We start from the raw sequence: 23,903 nt of genomic DNA, 5'->3' as shown, positions 1-23,903 counted from the left end.
TTATGCCAGCTGCCTGCCACGTGATCCACTCTTGCACTCGGTGCAGCTGGTGAAATCTTCCATTGAAAGGATGCACTGCTTTCCGTCAGACGACATATTGCATTCAAGTGCAGTCAGGGATGCTTGCAGGGACTGAGAATGCCAGGGGAGTTGGAGAAAAGACTGTAGCCCTGGCACAGGACAGCCACTTGGTTCCATGGTGTAATGGTGAGCACTCTGGACTTTGAATCCAGCGATCCGAGTTCAAATCTCGGTGGAACTGGCATTCTTGTTGTCCCAGCTGCTGTTAAATTTGGGACACACAAGCGTTCGGCACATGGAGCTGAAATGCTGCTGCTGCGCCTTTCTTGTCTTCATCAAGAGGATTGAGCTTCAATGTCCAATTGCAACATCAGCCTGATCCACGTCTGCAGCAGAGCGACGTTGCAGCTTGTTCCGTGTCCTCAGTGCCTGCACTGCACAGGACAATGGCGTGAGCACAGCATTTCTTTGCAATCTGCATTCAGCAGGGGCGCTTCAACAAATTCAAGAGGGTTTCATCAAATGCAGGCGTCACAACGATTGTCTTCTTGCCCTCGAGCAAATGTGCATGTCATCGTTTCTTGCTTCACTGCCTTGCAACGTTTATAAACTGATCATCTGGCAAGTGTGCCAAACTAGAGTGTGCTGAGAAATGGCAAACACAAGCAGTGACATTAGAAGCTGCAGCCTGGACTGTCCGAGTTGCACAGCATCCACACCTTTAGAACAACTAGTGGGGAAGCTGAAGGTGTGCCTGAGAAAAGATTAAGCCGGAATGCAGACTGGAAATTACAATGTCCAGTGCTTGCAATTTGCTCGTGAAAATGCATTGCTATTTGGAGGGCTCAGCAAGGTATGGCCATTTGCAGTGCAGCTCCCCGTCACAAACCCCGTTGCCGAGGCATTGACTTTATCCCCATTCCCGACCGCTATCTGACGCTGAGACACACGATTGGAAAGCTCGGTGTCCCACTTGAGCCTTAGCCGGTCCGCCACCCGCACGTCTGGTCCATCAGCAAGGACACCTACTTGCACCTCTGCAACGTCACGCGACTAAGTCCCTGCCTCAGCTGATCCGCTGCTGACGTCTTCATCCGTGCCTCTGTTACCTGTGGACTTGACTATTCCAAAACGCCGGCGGACATCCTTCCGGTTTGCACCCTCCGTAAATGCGAGCTCATGGAAATCTCTGCTGCCCAGGTCCTAATTGGCACCTAGTGCAGCTCACCCAGCAACCCTGTGTTGGCGCAACGACATTGTCAACCGCTCTGACGACCGCTGATTTTTCGAATTCCCATGCCTGTTTAAAATTCCTTTGCCGCCTCGCCCCTGCGTATCGCCGTAAGCTCATTCAGCTGTTCAAAGCTAGCAGAATCTCTGCGCTCCTCCCATCTTGAACTCTTTGGCTGCCCCGATTATAGCGTCGGTGGCCGTGCCTTCAGCTGCCTGTTCGCTAAGCTCTGCAATTGCCTCCTTAAAAGCGACGGCCTTTCTCGCTCTTTGTCCTTGTTTGAGGCGCTCTTTCAAAGCAAAGGATTGGATCAAGCTTTTGATCAGCTGTGCAAATATATCCTTCTGAAGAGGCTCGCCGCAAATGATGTCGGATAGTGCTGCAAAGTGTCTTGCAGATATTTTCTTACTCCAAGGCTGCTGTGCAGATGTAAGTGGTTGCTGATATTGCGTCTGGCCTCTTCCTGCGCAGGAAACATTCCACAGTTCTGTTCGATGTCGTCTGTGCTTTTGTAAAAGAGAAAGCTATGTCTGATTGACAACTTGCAAAGGCAAAGTTGCCTCTGGGTTCCATGGTGTAATGGTGAGCACTCTGGGCTCTGAATCCAGCGATCCGAGTTCAAATCTCGGTGGAACCTTATTTTCTCACTCCGCGCGATTCCATTTGCAAAAAGGGCAGCTTTTGCAATTTCACAACAAGGTCCAATTCAGGAGGAAAATTTTCCACCCAGATCACTTTCCATTGCCATCCGTCTGACTGCTACTCTTATGCCAGCTGCCTGCCACGTGATCCACTCTTGCACTCGGTGCAGCTGGTGAAATCTTCCATTGAAAGGATGCACTGCTTTCCGTCAGACGACATATTGCATTCAAGTGCAGTCAGGGATGCTTGCAGGGACTGAGAATGCCAGGGGAGTTGGAGAAAAGACTGTAGCCCTGGCACAGGACAGCCACTTGGTTCCATGGTGTAATGGTGAGCACTCTGGACTTTGAATCCAGCGATCCGAGTTCAAATCTCGGTGGAACCGGCATTCTTGTTGTCCCAGCTGCTGTTAAATTTGGGACACACAAGCGTTCGGCACATGGAGCTGAAATGCTGCTGCTGCGCCTTTCTTGTCTTCATCAAGAGGATTGAGCTTCAATGTCCAATTGCAACATCAGCCTGATCCACGTCTGCAGCAGAGCGACGTTGCAGCTTGTTCCGTGTCCTCAGTGCCTGCACTGCACAGGACAATGGCGTGAGCACAGCATTTCTTTGCAATCTGCATTCAGCAGGGGCGCTTCAACAAATTCAAGAGGGTTTCATCAAATGCAGGCGTCACAACGATTGTCTTCTTGCCCTCGAGCAAATGTGCATGTCATCGTTTCTTGCTTCACTGCCTTGCAACGTTTATAAACTGATCATCTGGCAAGTGTGCCAAACTAGAGTGTGCTGAGAAATGGCAAACACAAGCAGTGACATTAGAAGCTGCAGCCTGGACTGTCCGAGTTGCACAGCATCCACACCTTTAGAACAACTAGTGGGGAAGCTGAAGGTGTGCCTGAGAAAAGATTAAGCCGGAATGCAGACTGGAAATTACAATGTCCAGTGCTTGCAATTTGCTCGTGAAAATGCATTGCTATTTGGAGGGCTCAGCAAGGTATGGCCATTTGCAGTGCAGCTCCCCGTCACAAACCCCGTTGCCGAGGCATTGACTTTATCCCCATTCCCGACCGCTATCTGACGCTGAGACACACGATTGGAAAGCTCGGTGTCCCACTTGAGCCTTAGCCGGTCCGCCACCCGCACGTCTGGTCCATCAGCAAGGACACCTACTTGCACCTCTGCAACGTCACGCGACTAAGTCCCTGCCTCAGCTGATCCGCTGCTGACGTCTTCATCCGTGCCTCTGTTACCTGTGGACTTGACTATTCCAAAACGCCGGCGGACATCCTTCCGGTTTGCACCCTCCGTAAATGCGAGCTCATGGAAATCTCTGCTGCCCAGGTCCTAATTGGCACCTAGTGCAGCTCACCCAGCAACCCTGTGTTGGCGCAACGACATTGTCAACCGCTCTGACGACCGCTGATTTTTCGAATTCCCATGCCTGTTTAAAATTCCTTTGCCGCCTCGCCCCTGCGTATCGCCGTAAGCTCATTCAGCTGTTCAAAGCTAGCAGAATCTCTGCGCTCCTCCCATCTTGAACTCTTTGGCTGCCCCGATTATAGCGTCGGTGGCCGTGCCTTCAGCTGCCTGTTCGCTAAGCTCTGCAATTGCCTCCTTAAAAGCGACGGCCTTTCTCGCTCTTTGTCCTTGTTTGAGGCGCTCTTTCAAAGCAAAGGATTGGATCAAGCTTTTGATCAGCTGTGCAAATATATCCTTCTGAAGAGGCTCGCCGCAAATGATGTCGGATAGTGCTGCAAAGTGTCTTGCAGATATTTTCTTACTCCAAGGCTGCTGTGCAGATGTAAGTGGTTGCTGATATTGCGTCTGGCCTCTTCCTGCGCAGGAAACATTCCACAGTTCTGTTCGATGTCGTCTGTGCTTTTGTAAAAGAGAAAGCTATGTCTGATTGACAACTTGCAAAGGCAAAGTTGCCTCTGGGTTCCATGGTGTAATGGTGAGCACTCTGGGCTCTGAATCCAGCGATCCGAGTTCAAATCTCGGTGGAACCTTATTTTCTCACTCCGCGCGATTCCATTTGCAAAAAGGGCAGCTTTTGCAATTTCACAACAAGGTCCAATTCAGGAGGAAAATTTTCCACCCAGATCACTTTCCATTGCCATCCGTCTGACTGCTACTCTTATGCCAGCTGCCTGCCACGTGATCCACTCTTGCACTCGGTGCAGCTGGTGAAATCTTCCATTGAAAGGATGCACTGCTTTCCGTCAGACGACATATTGCATTCAAGTGCAGTCAGGGATGCTTGCAGGGACTGAGAATGCCAGGGGAGTTGGAGAAAAGACTGTAGCCCTGGCACAGGACAGCCACTTGGTTCCATGGTGTAATGGTGAGCACTCTGGACTTTGAATCCAGCGATCCGAGTTCAAATCTCGGTGGAACCGGCATTCTTGTTGTCCCAGCTGCTGTTAAATTTGGGACACACAAGCGTTCGGCACATGGAGCTGAAATGCTGCTGCTGCGCCTTTCTTGTCTTCATCAAGAGGATTGAGCTTCAATGTCCAATTGCAACATCAGCCTGATCCACGTCTGCAGCAGAGCGACGTTGCAGCTTGTTCCGTGTCCTCAGTGCCTGCACTGCACAGGACAATGGCGTGAGCACAGCATTTCTTTGCAATCTGCATTCAGCAGGGGCGCTTCAACAAATTCAAGAGGGTTTCATCAAATGCAGGCGTCACAACGATTGTCTTCTTGCCCTCGAGCAAATGTGCATGTCATCGTTTCTTGCTTCACTGCCTTGCAACGTTTATAAACTGATCATCTGGCAAGTGTGCCAAACTAGAGTGTGCTGAGAAATGGCAAACACAAGCAGTGACATTAGAAGCTGCAGCCTGGACTGTCCGAGTTGCACAGCATCCACACCTTTAGAACAACTAGTGGGGAAGCTGAAGGTGTGCCTGAGAAAAGATTAAGCCGGAATGCAGACTGGAAATTACAATGTCCAGTGCTTGCAATTTGCTCGTGAAAATGCATTGCTATTTGGAGGGCTCAGCAAGGTATGGCCATTTGCAGTGCAGCTCCCCGTCACAAACCCCGTTGCCGAGGCATTGACTTTATCCCCATTCCCGACCGCTATCTGACGCTGAGACACACGATTGGAAAGCTCGGTGTCCCACTTGAGCCTTAGCCGGTCCGCCACCCGCACGTCTGGTCCATCAGCAAGGACACCTACTTGCACCTCTGCAACGTCACGCGACTAAGTCCCTGCCTCAGCTGATCCGCTGCTGACGTCTTCATCCGTGCCTCTGTTACCTGTGGACTTGACTATTCCAAAACGCCGGCGGACATCCTTCCGGTTTGCACCCTCCGTAAATGCGAGCTCATGGAAATCTCTGCTGCCCAGGTCCTAATTGGCACCTAGTGCAGCTCACCCAGCAACCCTGTGTTGGCGCAACGACATTGTCAACCGCTCTGACGACCGCTGATTTTTCGAATTCCCATGCCTGTTTAAAATTCCTTTGCCGCCTCGCCCCTGCGTATCGCCGTAAGCTCATTCAGCTGTTCAAAGCTAGCAGAATCTCTGCGCTCCTCCCATCTTGAACTCTTTGGCTGCCCCGATTATAGCGTCGGTGGCCGTGCCTTCAGCTGCCTGTTCGCTAAGCTCTGCAATTGCCTCCTTAAAAGCGACGGCCTTTCTCGCTCTTTGTCCTTGTTTGAGGCGCTCTTTCAAAGCAAAGGATTGGATCAAGCTTTTGATCAGCTGTGCAAATATATCCTTCTGAAGAGGCTCGCCGCAAATGATGTCGGATAGTGCTGCAAAGTGTCTTGCAGATATTTTCTTACTCCAAGGCTGCTGTGCAGATGTAAGTGGTTGCTGATATTGCGTCTGGCCTCTTCCTGCGCAGGAAACATTCCACAGTTCTGTTCGATGTCGTCTGTGCTTTTGTAAAAGAGAAAGCTATGTCTGATTGACAACTTGCAAAGGCAAAGTTGCCTCTGGGTTCCATGGTGTAATGGTGAGCACTCTGGGCTCTGAATCCAGCGATCCGAGTTCAAATCTCGGTGGAACCTTATTTTCTCACTCCGCGCGATTCCATTTGCAAAAAGGGCAGCTTTTGCAATTTCACAACAAGGTCCAATTCAGGAGGAAAATTTTCCGCCCAGATCACTTTCCATTGCCATCCGTCTGACTGCTACTCTTATGCCAGCTGCCTGCCACGTGATCCACTCTTGCACTCGGTGCAGCTGGTGAAATCTTCCATTGAAAGGATGCACTGCTTTCCGTCAGACGACATATTGCATTCAAGTGCAGTCAGGGATGCTTGCAGGGACTGAGAATGCCAGGGGAGTTGGAGAAAAGACTGTAGCCCTGGCACAGGACAGCCACTTGGTTCCATGGTGTAATGGTGAGCACTCTGGACTTTGAATCCAGCGATCCGAGTTCAAATCTCGGTGGAACCGGCATTCTTGTTGTCCCAGCTGCTGTTAAATTTGGGACACACAAGCGTTCGGCACATGGAGCTGAAATGCTGCTGCTGCGCCTTTCTTGTCTTCATCAAGAGGATTGAGCTTCAATGTCCAATTGCAACATCAGCCTGATCCACGTCTGCAGCAGAGCGACGTTGCAGCTTGTTCCGTGTCCTCAGTGCCTGCACTGCACAGGACAATGGCGTGAGCACAGCATTTCTTTGCAATCTGCATTCAGCAGGGGCGCTTCAACAAATTCAAGAGGGTTTCATCAAATGCAGGCGTCACAACGATTGTCTTCTTGCCCTCGAGCAAATGTGCATGTCATCGTTTCTTGCTTCACTGCCTTGCAACGTTTATAAACTGATCATCTGGCAAGTGTGCCAAACTAGAGTGTGCTGAGAAATGGCAAACACAAGCAGTGACATTAGAAGCTGCAGCCTGGACTGTCCGAGTTGCACAGCATCCACACCTTTAGAACAACTAGTGGGGAAGCTGAAGGTGTGCCTGAGAAAAGATTAAGCCGGAATGCAGACTGGAAATTACAATGTCCAGTGCTTGCAATTTGCTCGTGAAAATGCATTGCTATTTGGAGGGCTCAGCAAGGTATGGCCATTTGCAGTGCAGCTCCCCGTCACAAACTCCGTTGCCGAGGCATTGACTTTATCCCCATTCCCGACCGCTATCTGACGCTGAGACACACGATTGGAAAGCTCGGTGTCCCACTTGAGCCTTAGCCGGTCCGCCACCCGCACGTCTGGTCCATCAGCAAGGACACCTACTTGCACCTCTGCAACGTCACGCGACTAAGTCCCTGCCTCAGCTGATCCGCTGCTGACGTCTTCATCCGTGCCTCTGTTACCTGTGGACTTGACTATTCCAAAACGCCGGCGGACATCCTTCCGGTTTGCACCCTCCGTAAATGCGAGCTCATGGAAATCTCTGCTGCCCAGGTCCTAATTGGCACCTAGTGCAGCTCACCCAGCAACCCTGTGTTGGCGCAACGACATTGTTAGCCGCTCTGACGACCGCTGATTTTTCGAATTCCCATGCCTGTTTAAAATTCCTTTGCCGCCTCGCCCCTGCGTATCGCCGTAAGCTCATTCAGCTGTTCAAAGCTAGCAGAATCTCTGCGCTCCTCCCATCTTGAACTCTTTGGCTGCCCCGATTATAGCGTCGGTGGCCGTGCCTTCAGCTGCCTGTTCGCTAAGCTCTGCAATTGCCTCCTTAAAAGCGACGGCCTTTCTCGCTCTTTGTCCTTGTTTGAGGCGCTCTTTCAAAGCAAAGGATTGGATCAAGCTTTTGATCAGCTGTGCAAATATATCCTTCTGAAGAGGCTCGCCGCAAATGATGTCGGATAGTGCTGCAAAGTGTCTTGCAGATATTTTCTTACTCCAAGGCTGCTGTGCAGATGTAAGTGGTTGCTGATATTGCGTCTGGCCTCTTCCTGCGCAGGAAACATTCCACAGTTCTGTTCGATGTCGTCTGTGCTTTTGTAAAAGAGAAAGCTATGTCTGATTGACAACTTGCAAAGGCAAAGTTGCCTCTGGGTTCCATGGTGTAATGGTGAGCACTCTGGGCTCTGAATCCAGCGATCCGAGTTCAAATCTCGGTGGCACCTTATTTTCTCACTCCTCGCGATTCCATTTGCAAAAAGGGCAGCTTTTGCAATTTCACAACAAGGTCCAATTCAGGAGGAAAATTTTCCGCCCAGATCACTTTCCATTGCCATCCGTCTGACTGCTACTCTTATGCCAGCTGCCTGCCACGTGATCCACTCTTGCACTCGGTGCAGCTGGTGAAATCTTCCATTGAAAGGATGCACTGCTTTCCGTCAGACGACATATTGCATTCAAGTGCAGTCAGGGATGCTTGCAGGGACTGAGAATGCCAGGGGAGTTGGAGAAAAGACTGTAGCCCTGGCACAGCGCAGCCACTTGGTTCCATGGTGTAATGGTGAGCACTCTGGACTTTGAATCCAGCGATCCGAGTTCAAATCTCGGTGGAACCGGCATTCTTGTTGTCCCAGCTGCTGTTAAATTTGGGACACACAAGCGTTCGGCACATGGAGCTGAAATGCTGCTGCTGCGCCTTTCTTGTCTTCATCAAGAGGATTGAGCTTCAATGTCCAATTGCAACATCAGCCTGATCCACGTCTGCAGCAGAGCGACGTTGCAGCTTGTTCCGTGTCCTCAGTGCCTGCACTGCACAGGACAATGGCGTGAGCACAGCATTTCTTTGCAATCTGCATTCAGCAGGGGCGCTTCAACAAATTCAAGAGGGTTTCATCAAATGCAGGCGTCACAACGATTGTCTTCTTGCCCTCGAGCAAATGTGCATGTCATCGTTTCTTGCTTCACTGCCTTGCAACGTTTATAAACTGATCATCTGGCAAGTGTGCCAAACTAGAGTGTGCTGAGAAATGGCAAACACAAGCAGTGACATTAGAAGCTGCAGCCTGGACTGTCCGAGTTGCACAGCATCCACACCTTTAGAACAACTAGTGGGGAAGCTGAAGGTGTGCCTGAGAAAAGATTAAGCCGGAATGCAGACTGGAAATTACAATGTCCAGTGCTTGCAATTTGCTCGTGAAAATGCATTGCTATTTGGAGGGCTCAGCAAGGTATGGCCATTTGCAGTGCAGCTCCCCGTCACAAACTCCGTTGCCGAGGCATTGACTTTATCCCCATTCCCGACCGCTATCTGACGCTGAGACACACGATTGGAAAGCTCGGTGTCCCACTTGAGCCTTAGCCGGTCCGCCACCCGCACGTCTGGTCCATCAGCAAGGACACCTACTTGCACCTCTGCAACGTCACGCGACTAAGTCCCTGCCTCAGCTGATCCGCTGCTGACGTCTTCATCCGTGCCTCTGTTACCTGTGGACTTGACTATTCCAAAACGCCGGCGGACATCCTTCCGGTTTGCACCCTCCGTAAATGCGAGCTCATGGAAATCTCTGCTGCCCAGGTCCTAATTGGCACCTAGTGCAGCTCACCCAGCAACCCTGTGTTGGCGCAACGACATTGTCAACCGCTCTGACGACCGCTGATTTTTCGAATTCCCATGCCTGTTTAAAATTCCTTTGCCGCCTCGCCCCTGCGTATCGCCGTAAGCTCATTCAGCTGTTCAAAGCTAGCAGAATCTCTGCGCTCCTCCCATCTTGAACTCTTTGGCTGCCCCGATTATAGCGTCGGTGGCCGTGCCTTCAGCTGCCTGTTCGCTAAGCTCTGCAATTGCCTCCTTAAAAGCGACGGCCTTTCTCGCTCTTTGTCCTTGTTTGAGGCGCTCTTTCAAAGCAAAGGATTGGATCAAGCTTTTGATCAGCTGTGCAAATATATCCTTCTGAAGAGGCTCGCCGCAAATGATGTCGGATAGTGCTGCAAAGTGTCTTGCAGATATTTTCTTACTCCAAGGCTGCTGTGCAGATGTAAGTGGTTGCTGATATTGCGTCTGGCCTCTTCCTGCGCAGGAAACATTCCACAGTTCTGTTCGATGTCGTCTGTGCTTTTGTAAAAGAGACAGCTATGTCTGATTGACAACTTGCAAAGGCAAAGTTGCCTCTGGGTTCCATGGTGTAATGGTGAGCACTCTGGGCTCTGAATCCAGCGATCCGAGTTCAAATCTCGGTGGAACCTTATTTTCTCACTCCGCGCGATTCCATTTGCAAAAAGGGCAGCTTCTGCAATTTCACAACAAGGTCCAATTCAGGAGGAAAATTTTCCGCCCAGATCACTTTCCATTGCCATCCGTCTGACTGCTACTCTTATGCCAGCTGCCTGCCACGTGATCCACTCTTGCACTCGGTGCAGCTGGTGAAATCTTCCATTGAAAGGATGCACTGCTTTCCGTCAGACGACATATTGCATTCAAGTGCAGTCAGGGATGCTTGCAGGGACTGAGAATGCCAGGGGAGTTGGAGAAAAGACTGTAGCCCTGGCACAGGACAGCCACTTGGTTCCATGGTGTAATGGTGAGCACTCTGGACTTTGAATCCAGCGATCCGAGTTCAAATCTCGGTGGAACCGGCATTCTTGTTGTCCCAGCTGCTGTTAAATTTGGGACACACAAGCGTTCGGCACATGGAGCTGAAATGCTGCTGCTGCGCCTTTCTTGTCTTCATCAAGAGGATTGAGCTTCAATGTCCAATTGCAACATCAGCCTGATCCACGTCTGCAGCAGAGCGACGTTGCAGCTTGTTCCGTGTCCTCAGTGCCTGCACTGCACAGGACAATGGCGTGAGCACAGCATTTCTTTGCAATCTGCATTCAGCAGGGGCGCTTCAACAAATTCAAGAGGGTTTCATCAAATGCAGGCGTCACAACGATTGTCTTCTTGCCCTCGAGCAAATGTGCATGTCATCGTTTCTTGCTTCACTGCCTTGCAACGTTTATAAACTGATCATCTGGCAAGTGTGCCAAACTAGAGTGTGCTGAGAAATGGCAAACACAAGCAGTGACATTAGAAGCTGCAGCCTGGACTGTCCGAGTTGCACAGCATCCACACCTTTAGAACAACTAGTGGGGAAGCTGAAGGTGTGCCTGAGAAAAGATTAAGCCGGAATGCAGACTGGAAATTACAATGTCCAGTGCTTGCAATTTGCTCGTGAAAATGCATTGCTATTTGGAGGGCTCAGCAAGGTATGGTCATTTGCAGTGCAGCTCCCCGTCACAAACCCCGTTGCCGAGGCATTGACTTTATCCCCATTCCCGACCGCTATCTGACGCTGAGACACACGATTGGAAACCTCGGTGTCCCACTTGAGCCTTAGCCGGTCCGCCACCCGCACGTCTGGTCCATCAGCAAGGACACCTACTTGCACCTCTGCAACGTCACGCGACTAAGTCCCTGCCTCAGCTGATCCGCTGCTGACGTCTTCATCCGTGCCTCTGTTACCTGTGGACTTGACTATTCCAAAACGCCGGCGGACATCCTTCCGGTTTGCACCCTCCGTAAATGCGAGCTCATGGAAATCTCTGCTGCCCAGGTCCTAATTGGCACCTAGTGCAGCTCACCCAGCAACCCTGTGTTGGCGCAACGACATTGTCAACCGCTCTGACGACCGCTGATTTTTCGAATTCCCATGCCTGTTTAAAATTCCTTTGCCGCCTCGCCCCTGCGTATCGCCGTAAGCTCATTCAGCTGTTCAAAGCTAGCAGAATCTCTGCGCTCCTCCCATCTTGAACTCTTTGGCTGCCCCGATTATAGCGTCGGTGGCCGTGCCTTCAGCTGCCTGTTCGCTAAGCTCTGCAATTGCCTCCTTAAAAGCGACGGCCTTTCTCGCTCTTTGTCCTTGTTTGAGGCGCTCTTTCAAAGCAAAGGATTGCATCAAGCTTTTGATCAGCTGTGCAAATATATCCTTCTGAAGAGGCTCGCCGCAAATGATGTCGGATAGTGCTGCAAAGTGTCTTGCAGATATTTTCTTACTCCAAGGCTGCTGTGCAGATGTAAGTGGTTGCTGATATTGCGTCTGGCCTCTTCCTGCGCAAGAAACATTCCACAGTTCTGTTCGATGTCGTCTGTGCTTTTGTAAAAGAGAAAGCTATGTCTGATTGACAACTTGCAAAGGCAAAGTTGCCTCTGGGTTCCATGGTGTAATGGTGAGTACTCTGGGCTCTGAATCCAGCGATCCGAGTTCAAATCTCGGTGGAACCTTATTTTCTCACTCCGCGCGATTCCATTTGCAAAAAGGGCAGCTTTTGCAATTTCACAACAAGGTCCAATTCAGGAGGAAAATTTTCCGCCCAGATCACTTTCCATTGCCATCCGTCTGACTGCTACTCTTATGCCAGCTGCCTGCCACGTGATCCACTCTTGCACTCGGTGCAGCTGGTGAAATCTTCCATTGAAAGGATGCACTGCTTTCCGTCAGACAACATATTGCATTCAAGTGCAGTCAGGGATGCTTGCAGGGACTGAGAATGCCAGGGGAGTTGGAGAAAAGACTGTAGCCCTGGCACAGGACAGCCACTTGGTTCCATGGTGTAATGGTGAGCACTCTGGACTTTGAATCCAGCGATCCGAGTTCAAATCTCGGTGGAACCGGCATTCTTGTTGTCCCAGCTGCTGTTAAATTTGGGACACACAAGCGTTCGGCACATGGAGCTGAAATGCTGCTGCTGCGCCTTTCTTGTCTTCATCAAGAGGATTGAGCTTCAATGTCCAATTGCAACATCAGCCTGATCCACGTCTGCAGCAGAGCGACGTTGCAGCTTGTTCCGTGTCCTCAGTGCCTGCACTGCACAGGACAATGGCGTGAGCACAGCATTTCTTTGCAATCTGCATTCAGCAGGGGCGCTTCAACAAATTCAAGAGGGTTTCATCAAATGCAGGCGTCACAACGATTGTCTTCTTGCCCTCGAGCAAATGTGCATGTCATCGTTTCTTGCTTCACTGCCTTGCAACGTTTATAAACTGATCATCTGGCAAGTGTGCCAAACTAGAGTGTGCTGAGAAATGGCAAACACAAGCAGTGACATTAGAAGCTGCAGCCTGGACTGTCCGAGTTGCACAGCATCCACACCTTTAGAACAACTAGTGGGGAAGCTGAAGGTGTGCCTGAGAAAAGATTAAGCCGGAATGCAGACTGGAAATTACAATGTCCAGTGCTTGCAATTTGCTCGTGAAAATGCATTGCTATTTGGAGGGCTCAGCAAGGTATGGTCATTTGCAGTGCAGCTCCCCGTCACAAACCCCGTTGCCGAGGCATTGACTTTATCCCCATTCCCGACCGCTATCTGACGCTGAGACACACGATTGGAAACCTCGGTGTCCCACTTGAGCCTTAGCCGGTCCGCCACCCGCACGTCTGGTCCATCAGCAAGGACACCTACTTGCACCTCTGCAACGTCACGCGACTAAGTCCCTGCCTCAGCTGATCCGCTGCTGACGTCTTCATCCGTGCCTCTGTTACCTGTGGACTTGACTATTCCAAAACGCCGGCGGACATCCTTCCGGTTTGCACCCTCCGTAAATGCGAGCTCATGGAAATCTCTGCTGCCCAGGTCCTAATTGGCACCTAGTGCAGCTCACCCAGCAACCCTGTGTTGGCGCAACGACATTGTCAACCGCTCTGACGACCGCTGATTTTTCGAATTCCCATGCCTGTTTAAAATTCCTTTGCCGCCTCGCCCCTGCGTATCGCCGTAAGCTCATTCAGCTGTTCAAAGCTAGCAGAATCTCTGCGCTCCTCCCATCTTGAACTCTTTGGCTGCCCCGATTATAGCGTCGGTGGCCGTGCCTTCAGCTGCCTGTTCGCTAAGCTCTGCAATTGCCTCCTTAAAAGCGACGGCCTTTCTCGCTCTTTGTCCTTGTTTGAGGCGCTCTTTCAAAGCAAAGGATTGCATCAAGCTTTTGATCAGCTGTGCAAATATATCCTTCTGAAGAGGCTCGCCGCAAATGATGTCGGATAGTGCTGCAAAGTGTCTTGCAGATATTTTCTTACTCCAAGGCTGCTGTGCAGATGTAAGTGGTTGCTGATATTGCGTCTGGCCTCTTCCTGCGCAAGAAACATTCCACAGTTCTGTTCGATGTCGTCTGTGCTTTTGTAAAAGAGAAAGCTATGTCTGATTGACAACTTGCAAAGGCAAAGTTGCCTCTGGGTTCCATGGTGTAATGGTGAGTACTCTGGGCTCTGAATCCAGCGATCCGAGTTCAAATCTCGGTGGAACCTTATTTTCTCACTCCGCGCGATTCCATTTGCAAAAAGGGCAGCTTTTGCAATTTCACAACAAGGTCCAATTCAGGAGGAAAATTTTCCGCCCAGATCACTTTCCATTGCCATCCGTCTGACTGCTACTCTTATGCCAGCTGCCTGCCACGTGATCCACTCTTGCACTCGGTGCAGCTGGTGAAATCTTCCATTGAAAGGATGCACTGCTTTCCGTCAGACAACATATTGCATTCAAGTGCAGTCAGGGATGCTTGCAGGGACTGAGAATGCCAGGGGAGTTGGAGAAAAGACTGTAGCCCTGGCACAGGACAGCCACTTGGTTCCATGGTGTAATGGTGAGCACTCTGGACTTTGAATCCAGCGATCCGAGTTCAAATCTCGGTGGAACCGGCATTCTTGTTGTCCCAGCTGCTGTTAAATTTGGGACACACAAGCGTTCGGCACATGGAGCTGAAATGCTGCTGCTGCGCCTTTCTTGTCTTCATCAAGAGGATTGAGCTTCAATGTCCAATTGCAACATCAGCCTGATCCACGTCTGCAGCAGAGCGACGTTGCAGCTTGTTCCGTGTCCTCAGTGCCTGCACTGCACAGGACAATGGCGTGAGCACAGCATTTCTTTGCAATCTGCATTCAGCAGGGGCGCTTCAACAAATTCAAGAGGGTTTCATCAAATGCAGGCGTCACAACGATTGTCTTCTTGCCCTCGAGCAAATGTGCATGTCATCGTTTCTTGCTTCACTGCCTTGCAACGTTTATAAACTGATCATCTGGCAAGTGTGCCAAACTAGAGTGTGCTGAGAAATGGCAAACACAAGCAGTGACATTAGAAGCTGCAGCCTGGACTGTCCGAGTTGCACAGCATCCACACCTTTAGAACAACTAGTGGGGAAGCTGAAGGTGTGCCTGAGAAAAGATTAAGCCGGAATGCAGACTGGAAATTACAATGTCCAGTGCTTGCAATTTGCTCGTGAAAATGCATTGCTATTTGGAGGGCTCAGCAAGGTATGGTCATTTGCAGTGCAGCTCCCCGTCACAAACCCCGTTGCCGAGGCATTGACTTTATCCCCATTCCCGACCGCTATCTGACGCTGAGACACACGATTGGAAACCTCGGTGTCCCACTTGAGCCTTAGCCGGTCCGCCACCCGCACGTCTGGTCCATCAGCAAGGACACCTACTTGCACCTCTGCAACGTCACGCGACTAAGTCCCTGCCTCAGCTGATCCGCTGCTGACGTCTTCATCCGTGCCTCTGTTACCTGTGGACTTGACTATTCCAAAACGCCGGCGGACATCCTTCCGGTTTGCACCCTCCGTAAATGCGAGCTCATGGAAATCTCTGCTGCCCAGGTCCTAATTGGCACCTAGTGCAGCTCACCCAGCAACCCTGTGTTGGCGCAACGACATTGTCAACCGCTCTGACGACCGCTGATTTTTCGAATTCCCATGCCTGTTTAAAATTCCTTTGCCGCCTCGCCCCTGCGTATCGCCGTAAGCTCATTCAGCTGTTCAAAGCTAGCAGAATCTCTGCGCTCCTCCCATCTTGAACTCTTTGGCTGCCCCGATTATAGCGTCGGTGGCCGTGCCTTCAGCTGCCTGTTCGCTAAGCTCTGCAATTGCCTCCTTAAAAGCGACGGCCTTTCTCGCTCTTTGTCCTTGTTTGAGGCGCTCTTTCAAAGCAAAGGATTGGATCAAGCTTTTGATCAGCTGTGCAAATATATCCTTCTGAAGAGGCTCGCCGCAAATGATGTCGGATAGTGCTGCAAAGTGTCTTGCAGATATTTTCTTACTCCAAGGCTGCTGTGCAGATGTAAGTGGTTGCTGATATTGCGTCTGGCCTCTTCCTGCGCAAGAAACATTCCACAGTTCTGTTCGATGTCGTCTGTGCTTTTGTAAAAGAGAAAGCTATGTCTGATTGACAACTTGCAAAGGCAAAGTTGCCTCTGGGTTCCATGGTGTAATGGTGAGTACTCTGGGCTCTGAATCCAGCGATCCGAGTTCAAATCTCGGTGGAACCTTATTTTCTCACTCCGCGCGATTCCATTTGCAAAAAGGGCAGCTTTTGCAATTTCACAACAAGGTCCAATTCAGGAGGAAAATTTTCCGCCCAGATCACTTTCCATTGCCATCCGTCTGACTGCTACTCTTATGCCAGCTGCCTGCCACGTGATCCACTCTTGCACTCGGTGCAGCTGGTGAAATCTTCCATTGAAAGGATGCACTGCTTTCCGTCAGACAACATATTGCATTCAAGTGCAGTCAGGGATGCTTGCAGGGACTGAGAATGCCAGGGGAGTTGGAGAAAAGACTGTAGCCCTGGCACAGGACAGCCACTTGGTTCCATGGTGTAATGGTGAGCACTCTGGACTTTGAATCCAGCGATCCGAGTTCAAATCTCGGTGGAACCGGCATTCTTGTTGTCCCAGCTGCTGTTAAATTTGGGACACACAAGCGTTCGGCACATGGAGCTGAAATGCTGCTGCTGCGCCTTTCTTGTCTTCATCAAGAGGATTGAGCTTCAATGTCCAATTGCAACATCAGCCTGATCCACGTCTGCAGCAGAGCGACGTTGCAGCTTGTTCCGTGTCCTCAGTGCCTGCACTGCACAGGACAATGGCGTGAGCACAGCATTTCTTTGCAATCTGCATTCAGCAGGGGCGCTTCAACAAATTCAAGAGGGTTTCATCAAATGCAGGCGTCACAACGATTGTCTTCTTGCCCTCGAGCAAATGTGCATGTCATCGTTTCTTGCTTCACTGCCTTGCAACGTTTATAAACTGATCATCTGGCAAGTGTGCCAAACTAGAGTGTGCTGAGAAATGGCAAACACAAGCAGTGACATTAGAAGCTGCAGCCTGGACTGTCCGAGTTGCACAGCATCCACACCTTTAGAACAACTAGTGGGGAAGCTGAAGGTGTGCCTGAGAAAAGATTAAGCCGGAATGCAGACTGGAAATTACAATGTCCAGTGCTTGCAATTTGCTCGTGAAAATGCATTGCTATTTGGAGGGCTCAGCAAGGTATGGTCATTTGCAGTGCAGCTCCCCGTCACAAACCCCGTTGCCGAGGCATTGACTTTATCCCCATTCCCGACCGCTATCTGACGCTGAGACACACGATTGGAAACCTCGGTGTCCCACTTGAGCCTTAGCCGGTCCGCCACCCGCACGTCTGGTCCATCAGCAAGGACACCTACTTGCACCTCTGCAACGTCACGCGACTAAGTCCCTGCCTCAGCTGATCCGCTGCTGACGTCTTCATCCGTGCCTCTGTTACCTGTGGACTTGACTATTCCAAAACGCCGGCGGACATCCTTCCGGTTTGCACCCTCCGTAAATGCGAGCTCATGGAAATCTCTGCTGCCCAGGTCCTAATTGGCACCTAGTGCAGCTCACCCAGCAACCCTGTGTTGGCGCAACGACATTGTCAACCGCTCTGACGACCGCTGATTTTTCGAATTCCCATGCCTGTTTAAAATTCCTTTGCCGCCTCGCCCCTGCGTATCGCCGTAAGCTCATTCAGCTGTTCAAAGCTAGCAGAATCTCTGCGCTCCTCCCATCTTGAACTCTTTGGCTGCCCCGATTATAGCGTCGGTGGCCGTGCCTTCAGCTGCCTGTTCGCTAAGCTCTGCAATTGCCTCCTTAAAAGCGACGGCCTTTCTCGCTCTTTGTCCTTGTTTGAGGCGCTCTTTCAAAGCAAAGGATTGGATCAAGCTTTTGATCAGCTGTGCAAATATATCCTTCTGAAGAGGCTCGCCGCAAATGATGTCGGATAGTGCTGCAAAGTGTCTTGCAGATATTTTCTTACTCCAAGGCTGCTGTGCAGATGTAAGTGGTTGCTGATATTGCGTCTGGCCTCTTCCTGCGCAAGAAACATTCCACAGTTCTGTTCGATGTCGTCTGTGCTTTTGTAAAAGAGAAAGCTATGTCTGATTGACAACTTGCAAAGGCAAAGTTGCCTCTGGGTTCCATGGTGTAATGGTGAGTACTCTGGGCTCTGAATCCAGCGATCCGAGTTCAAATCTCGGTGGAACCTTATTTTCTCACTCCGCGCGATTCCATTTGCAAAAAGGGCAGCTTTTGCAATTTCACAACAAGGTCCAATTCAGGAGGAAAATTTTCCGCCCAGATCACTTTCCATTGCCATCCGTCTGACTGCTACTCTTATGCCAGCTGCCTGCCACGTGATCCACTCTTGCACTCGGTGCAGCTGGTGAAATCTTCCATTGAAAGGATGCACTGCTTTCCGTCAGACAACATATTGCATTCAAGTGCAGTCAGGGATGCTTGCAGGGACTGAGAATGCCAGGGGAGTTGGAGAAAAGACTGTAGCCCTGGCACAGGACAGCCACTTGGTTCCATGGTGTAATGGTGAGCACTCTGGACTTTGAATCCAGCGATCCGAGTTCAAATCTCGGTGGAACTGGCATTCTTGTTGTCCCAGCTGCTGTTAAATTTGGGACACACAAGCGTTCGGCACATGGAGCTGAAATGCTGCTGCTGCGCCTTTCTTGTCTTCATCAAGAGGATTGAGCTTCAATGTCCAATTGCAACATCAGCCTGATCCACGTCTGCAGCAGAGCGACGTTGCAGCTTGTTCCGTGTCCTCAGTGCCTGCACTGCACAGGACAATGGCGTGAGCACAGCATTTCTTTGCAATCTGCATTCAGCAGGGGCGCTTCAACAAATTCAAGAGGGTTTCATCAAATGCAGGCGTCACAACGATTGTCTTCTTGCCCTCGAGCAAATGTGCATGTCATCGTTTCTTGCTTCACTGCCTTGCAACGTTTATAAACTGATCATCTGGCAAGTGTGCCAAACTAGAGTGTGCTGAGAAATGGCAAACACAAGCAGTGACATTAGAAGCTGCAGCCTGGACTGTCCGAGTTGCACAGCATCCACACCTTTAGAACAACTAGTGGGGAAGCTGAAGGTGTGCCTGAGAAAAGATTAAGCCGGAATGCAGACTGGAAATTACAATGTCCAGTGCTTGCAATTTGCTCGTGAAAATGCATTGCTATTTGGAGGGCTCAGCAAGGTATGGTCATTTGCAGTGCAGCTCCCCGTCACAAACCCCGTTGCCGAGGCATTGACTTTATCCCCATTCCCGACCGCTATCTGACGCTGAGACACACGATTGGAAACCTCGGTGTCCCACTTGAGCCTTAGCCGGTCCGCCACCCGCACGTCTGGTCCATCAGCAAGGACACCTACTTGCACCTCTGCAACGTCACGCGACTAAGTCCCTGCCTCAGCTGATCCGCTGCTGACGTCTTCATCCGTGCCTCTGTTACCTGTGGACTTGACTATTCCAAAACGCCGGCGGACATCCTTCCGGTTTGCACCCTCCGTAAATGCGAGCTCATGGAAATCTCTGCTGCCCAGGTCCTAATTGGCACCTAGTGCAGCTCACCCAGCAACCCTGTGTTGGCGCAACGACATTGTCAACCGCTCTGACGACCGCTGATTTTTCGAATTCCCATGCCTGTTTAAAATTCCTTTGCCGCCTCGCCCCTGCGTATCGCCGTAAGCTCATTCAGCTGTTCAAAGCTAGCAGAATCTCTGCGCTCCTCCCATCTTGAACTCTTTGGCTGCCCCGATTATAGCGTCGGTGGCCGTGCCTTCAGCTGCCTGTTCGCTAAGCTCTGCAATTGCCTCCTTAAAAGCGACGGCCTTTCTCGCTCTTTGTCCTTGTTTGAGGCGCTCTTTCAAAGCAAAGGATTGGATCAAGCTTTTGATCAGCTGTGCAAATATATCCTTCTGAAGAGGCTCGCCGCAAATGATGTCGGATAGTGCTGCAAAGTGTCTTGCAGATATTTTCTTACTCCAAGGCTGCTGTGCAGATGTAAGTGGTTGCTGATATTGCGTCTGGCCTCTTCCTGCGCAAGAAACATTCCACAGTTCTGTTCGATGTCGTCTGTGCTTTTGTAAAAGAGAAAGCTATGTCTGATTGACAACTTGCAAAGGCAAAGTTGCCTCTGGGTTCCATGGTGTAATGGTGAGTACTCTGGGCTCTGAATCCAGCGATCCGAGTTCAAATCTCGGTGGAACCTTATTTTCTCACTCCGCGCGATTCCATTTGCAAAAAGGGCAGCTTTTGCAATTTCACAACAAGGTCCAATTCAGGAGGAAAATTTTCCGCCCAGATCACTTTCCATTGCCATCCGTCTGACTGCTACTCTTATGCCAGCTGCCTGCCACGTGATCCACTCTTGCACTCGGTGCAGCTGGTGAAATCTTCCATTGAAAGGATGCACTGCTTTCCGTCAGACAACATATTGCATTCAAGTGCAGTCAGGGATGCTTGCAGGGACTGAGAATGCCAGGGGAGTTGGAGAAAAGACTGTAGCCCTGGCACAGGACAGCCACTTGGTTCCATGGTGTAATGGTGAGCACTCTGGACTTTGAATCCAGCGATCCGAGTTCAAATCTCGGTGGAACTGGCATTCTTGTTGTCCCAGCTGCTGTTAAATTTGGGACACACAAGCGTTCGGCACATGGAGCTGAAATGCTGCTGCTGCGCCTTTCTTGTCTTCATCAAGAGGATTGAGCTTCAATGTCCAATTGCAACATCAGCCTGATCCACGTCTGCAGCAGAGCGACGTTGCAGCTTGTTCCGTGTCCTCAGTGCCTGCACTGCACAGGACAATGGCGTGAGCACAGCATTTCTTTGCAATCTGCATTCAGCAGGGGCGCTTCAACAAATTCAAGAGGGTTTCATCAAATGCAGGCGTCACAACGATTGTCTTCTTGCCCTCGAGCAAATGTGCATGTCATCGTTTCTTGCTTCACTGCCTTGCAACGTTTATAAACTGATCATCTGGCAAGTGTGCCAAACTAGAGTGTGCTGAGAAATGGCAAACACAAGCAGTGACATTAGAAGCAGCAGCCTGGACTGTCCGAGTTGCACAGCATCCACACCTTTAGAACAACTAGTGGGGAAGCTGAAGGTGTGCCTGAGAAAAGATTAAGCCGGAATGCAGACTGGAAATTACAATGTCCAGTGCTTGCAATTTGCTCGTGAAAATGCATTGCTATTTGGAGGGCTCAGCAAGGTATGGTCATTTGCAGTGCAGCTCCCCGTCACAAACCCCGTTGCCGAGGCATTGACTTTATCCCCATTCCCGACCGCTATCTGACGCTGAGACACACGATTGGAAACCTCGGTGTCCCACTTGAGCCTTAGCCGGTCCGCCACCCGCACGTCTGGTCCATCAGCAAGGACACCTACTTGCACCTCTGCAACGTCACGCGACTAAGTCCCTGCCTCAGCTGATCCGCTGCTGACGTCTTCATCCGTGCCTCTGTTACCTGTGGACTTGACTATTCCAAAACGCCGGCGGACATCCTTCCGGTTTGCACCCTCCGTAAATGCGAGCTCATGGAAATCTCTGCTGCCCAGGTCCTAATTGGCACCTAGTGCAGCTCACCCAGCAACCCTGTGTTGGCGCAACGACATTGTCAACCGCTCTGACGACCGCTGATTTTTCGAATTCCCATGCCTGTTTAAAATTCCTTTGCCGCCTCGCCCCTGCGTATCGCCGTAAGCTCATTCAGCTGTTCAAAGCTAGCAGAATCTCTGCGCTCCTCCCATCTTGAACTCTTTGGCTGCCCCGATTATAGCGTCGGTGGCCGTGCCTTCAGCTGCCTGTTCGCTAAGCTCTGCAATTGCCTCCTTAAAAGCGACGGCCTTTCTCGCTCTTTGTCCTTGTTTGAGGCGCTCTTTCAAAGCAAAGGATTGGATCAAGCTTTTGATCAGCTGTGCAAATATATCCTTCTGAAGAGGCTCGCCGCAAATGATGTCGGATAGTGCTGCAAAGTGTCTTGCAGATATTTTCTTACTCCAAGGCTGCTGTGCAGATGTAAGTGGTTGCTGATATTGCGTCTGGCCTCTTCCTGCGCAAGAAACATTCCACAGTTCTGTTCGATGTCGTCTGTGCTTTTGTAAAAGAGAAAGCTATGTCTGATTGACAACTTGCAAAGGCAAAGTTGCCTCTGGGTTCCATGGTGTAATGGTGAGTACTCTGGGCTCTGAATCCAGCGATCCGAGTTCAAATCTCGGTGGAACCTTATTTTCTCACTCCGCGCGATTCCATTTGCAAAAAGGGCAGCTTTTGCAATTTCACAACAAGGTCCAATTCAGGAGGAAAATTTTCCGCCCAGATCACTTTCCATTGCCATCCGTCTGACTGCTACTCTTATGCCAGCTGCCTGCCACGTGATCCACTCTTGCACTCGGTGCAGCTGGTGAAATCTTCCATTGAAAGGATGCACTGCTTTCCGTCAGACGACATATTGCATTCAAGTGCAGTCAGGGATGCTTGCAGGGACTGAGAATGCCAGGGGAGTTGGAGAAAAGACTGTAGCCCTGGCACAGGACAGCCACTTGGTTCCATGGTGTAATGGTGAGCACTCTGGACTTTGAATCCAGCGATCCGAGTTCAAATCTCGGTGGAACCGGCATTCTTGTTGTCCCAGCTGCTGTTAAATTTGGGACACACAAGCGTTCGGCACATGGAGCTGAAATGCTGCTGCTGCGCCTTTCTTGTCTTCATCAAGAGGATTGAGCTTCAATGTCCAATTGCAACATCAGCCTGATCCACGTCTGCAGCAGAGCGACGTTGCAGCTTGTTCCGTGTCCTCAGTGCCTGCACTGCACAGGACAATGGCGTGAGCACAGCATTTCTTTGCAATCTGCATTCAGCAGGGGCGCTTCAACAAATTCAAGAGGGTTTCATCAAATGCAGGCTTCACAACGATTGTCTTCTTGCCCTCGAGCAAATGTGCATGTCATCGTTTCTTGCTTCACTGCCTTGCAACGTTTATAAACTGATCATCTGGCAAGTGTGCCAAACTAGAGTGTGCTGAGAAATGGCAAACACAAGCAGTGACATTAGAAGCTGCAGCCTGGACTGTCCGAGTTGCACAGCATCCACACCTTTAGAACAACTAGTGGGGAAGCTGAAGGTGTGCCTGAGAAAAGATTAAGCCGGAATGCAGACTGGAAATTACAATGTCCAGTGCTTGCAATTTGCTCGTGAAAATGCATTGCTATTTGGAGGGCTCAGCAAGGTATGGCCATTTGCAGTGCAGCTCCCCGTCACAAACCCCGTTGCCGAGGCATTGACTTTATCCCCATTCCCGACCGCTATCTGACGCTGAGACACACGATTGGAAAGCTCGGTGTCCCACTTGAGCCTTAGCCGGTCCGCCACCCGCACGTCTGGTCCATCAGCAAGGACACCTACTTGCACCTCTGCAACGTCACGCGACTAAGTCCCTGCCTCAGCTGATCCGCTGCTGACGTCTTCATCCGTGCCTCTGTTACCTGTGGACTTGACTATTCCAAAACGCCGGCGGACATCCTTCCGGTTTGCACCCTCCGTAAATGCGAGCTCATGGAAATCTCTGCTGCCCAGGTCCTAATTGGCACCTAGTGCAGCTCACCCAGCAACCCTGTGTTGGCGCAACGACATTGTCAACCGCTCTGACGACCGCTGATTTTTCGAATTCCCATGCCTGTTTAAAATTCCTTTGCCGCCTCGCCCCTGCGTATCGCCGTAAGCTCATTCAGCTGTTCAAAGCTAGCAGAATCTCTGCGCTCCTCCCATCTTGAACTCTTTGGCTGCCCCGATTATAGCGTCGGTGGCCGTGCCTTCAGCTGCCTGTTCGCTAAGCTCTGCAATTGCCTCCTTAAAAGCGACGGCCTTTCTCGCTCTTTGTCCTTGTTTGAGGCGCTCTTTCAAAGCAAAGGATTGCATCAAGCTTTTGATCAGCTGTGCAAATATATCCTTCTGAAGAGGCTCGCCGCAAATGATGTCGGATAGTGCTGCAAAGTGTCTTGCAGATATTTTCTTACTCCAAGGCTGCTGTGCAGATGTAAGTGGTTGCTGATATTGCGTCTGGCCTCTTCC

The 23,903-nt window shown here is 50.7% G+C and overlaps 23 non-coding genes across 23 annotated transcripts; all 23 read left to right on the top strand.

Annotated features, from left to right (window-relative positions):
- The first annotated feature begins 190 nt into the window (after nt 1-190).
- On the top strand, nt 191-262 carry trnaq-uug (transfer RNA glutamine (anticodon UUG)). Its single transcript has one exon. It is a non-coding gene; the product is annotated as a tRNA-Gln (tRNA).
- Nucleotides 263-1,817: 1,555 nt separating this feature from the next.
- trnaq-cug (transfer RNA glutamine (anticodon CUG)) lies at nt 1,818-1,889 on the top strand. Its single transcript has one exon. It is a non-coding gene; the product is annotated as a tRNA-Gln (tRNA).
- Nucleotides 1,890-2,207: 318 nt separating this feature from the next.
- Nucleotides 2,208-2,279, top strand: trnaq-uug (transfer RNA glutamine (anticodon UUG)). The gene has a single exon. It is a non-coding gene; the product is annotated as a tRNA-Gln (tRNA).
- Nucleotides 2,280-3,834: 1,555 nt separating this feature from the next.
- On the top strand, nt 3,835-3,906 carry trnaq-cug (transfer RNA glutamine (anticodon CUG)). The gene has a single exon. It is a non-coding gene; the product is annotated as a tRNA-Gln (tRNA).
- A 318-nt stretch (nt 3,907-4,224) lies between these two features.
- Nucleotides 4,225-4,296, top strand: trnaq-uug (transfer RNA glutamine (anticodon UUG)). The gene has a single exon. It is a non-coding gene; the product is annotated as a tRNA-Gln (tRNA).
- A 1,555-nt stretch (nt 4,297-5,851) lies between these two features.
- trnaq-cug (transfer RNA glutamine (anticodon CUG)) lies at nt 5,852-5,923 on the top strand. Its single transcript has one exon. It is a non-coding gene; the product is annotated as a tRNA-Gln (tRNA).
- Nucleotides 5,924-6,241: 318 nt separating this feature from the next.
- On the top strand, nt 6,242-6,313 carry trnaq-uug (transfer RNA glutamine (anticodon UUG)). Its single transcript has one exon. It is a non-coding gene; the product is annotated as a tRNA-Gln (tRNA).
- Nucleotides 6,314-7,868: 1,555 nt separating this feature from the next.
- On the top strand, nt 7,869-7,940 carry trnaq-cug (transfer RNA glutamine (anticodon CUG)). The gene has a single exon. It is a non-coding gene; the product is annotated as a tRNA-Gln (tRNA).
- A 318-nt stretch (nt 7,941-8,258) lies between these two features.
- On the top strand, nt 8,259-8,330 carry trnaq-uug (transfer RNA glutamine (anticodon UUG)). The gene has a single exon. It is a non-coding gene; the product is annotated as a tRNA-Gln (tRNA).
- A 1,555-nt stretch (nt 8,331-9,885) lies between these two features.
- On the top strand, nt 9,886-9,957 carry trnaq-cug (transfer RNA glutamine (anticodon CUG)). Its single transcript has one exon. It is a non-coding gene; the product is annotated as a tRNA-Gln (tRNA).
- Nucleotides 9,958-10,275: 318 nt separating this feature from the next.
- trnaq-uug (transfer RNA glutamine (anticodon UUG)) lies at nt 10,276-10,347 on the top strand. The gene has a single exon. It is a non-coding gene; the product is annotated as a tRNA-Gln (tRNA).
- Nucleotides 10,348-11,902: 1,555 nt separating this feature from the next.
- On the top strand, nt 11,903-11,974 carry trnaq-cug (transfer RNA glutamine (anticodon CUG)). Its single transcript has one exon. It is a non-coding gene; the product is annotated as a tRNA-Gln (tRNA).
- Nucleotides 11,975-12,292: 318 nt separating this feature from the next.
- On the top strand, nt 12,293-12,364 carry trnaq-uug (transfer RNA glutamine (anticodon UUG)). Its single transcript has one exon. It is a non-coding gene; the product is annotated as a tRNA-Gln (tRNA).
- Nucleotides 12,365-13,919: 1,555 nt separating this feature from the next.
- trnaq-cug (transfer RNA glutamine (anticodon CUG)) lies at nt 13,920-13,991 on the top strand. Its single transcript has one exon. It is a non-coding gene; the product is annotated as a tRNA-Gln (tRNA).
- Nucleotides 13,992-14,309: 318 nt separating this feature from the next.
- On the top strand, nt 14,310-14,381 carry trnaq-uug (transfer RNA glutamine (anticodon UUG)). Its single transcript has one exon. It is a non-coding gene; the product is annotated as a tRNA-Gln (tRNA).
- A 1,555-nt stretch (nt 14,382-15,936) lies between these two features.
- trnaq-cug (transfer RNA glutamine (anticodon CUG)) lies at nt 15,937-16,008 on the top strand. Its single transcript has one exon. It is a non-coding gene; the product is annotated as a tRNA-Gln (tRNA).
- Nucleotides 16,009-16,326: 318 nt separating this feature from the next.
- trnaq-uug (transfer RNA glutamine (anticodon UUG)) lies at nt 16,327-16,398 on the top strand. The gene has a single exon. It is a non-coding gene; the product is annotated as a tRNA-Gln (tRNA).
- Nucleotides 16,399-17,953: 1,555 nt separating this feature from the next.
- Nucleotides 17,954-18,025, top strand: trnaq-cug (transfer RNA glutamine (anticodon CUG)). Its single transcript has one exon. It is a non-coding gene; the product is annotated as a tRNA-Gln (tRNA).
- A 318-nt stretch (nt 18,026-18,343) lies between these two features.
- On the top strand, nt 18,344-18,415 carry trnaq-uug (transfer RNA glutamine (anticodon UUG)). The gene has a single exon. It is a non-coding gene; the product is annotated as a tRNA-Gln (tRNA).
- Nucleotides 18,416-19,970: 1,555 nt separating this feature from the next.
- Nucleotides 19,971-20,042, top strand: trnaq-cug (transfer RNA glutamine (anticodon CUG)). The gene has a single exon. It is a non-coding gene; the product is annotated as a tRNA-Gln (tRNA).
- A 318-nt stretch (nt 20,043-20,360) lies between these two features.
- Nucleotides 20,361-20,432, top strand: trnaq-uug (transfer RNA glutamine (anticodon UUG)). The gene has a single exon. It is a non-coding gene; the product is annotated as a tRNA-Gln (tRNA).
- A 1,555-nt stretch (nt 20,433-21,987) lies between these two features.
- On the top strand, nt 21,988-22,059 carry trnaq-cug (transfer RNA glutamine (anticodon CUG)). Its single transcript has one exon. It is a non-coding gene; the product is annotated as a tRNA-Gln (tRNA).
- Nucleotides 22,060-22,377: 318 nt separating this feature from the next.
- trnaq-uug (transfer RNA glutamine (anticodon UUG)) lies at nt 22,378-22,449 on the top strand. Its single transcript has one exon. It is a non-coding gene; the product is annotated as a tRNA-Gln (tRNA).
- Nucleotides 22,450-23,903: the final 1,454 nt, after the last annotated feature.

This window comes from Heterodontus francisci, chromosome 48 (genome assembly GCF_036365525.1).
Source record: "Heterodontus francisci isolate sHetFra1 chromosome 48, sHetFra1.hap1, whole genome shotgun sequence".
Lineage (NCBI taxonomy): Eukaryota > Metazoa > Chordata > Chondrichthyes > Heterodontiformes > Heterodontidae > Heterodontus > Heterodontus francisci.
This window is presented reverse-complemented; position numbering and strand designations above follow the sequence as displayed.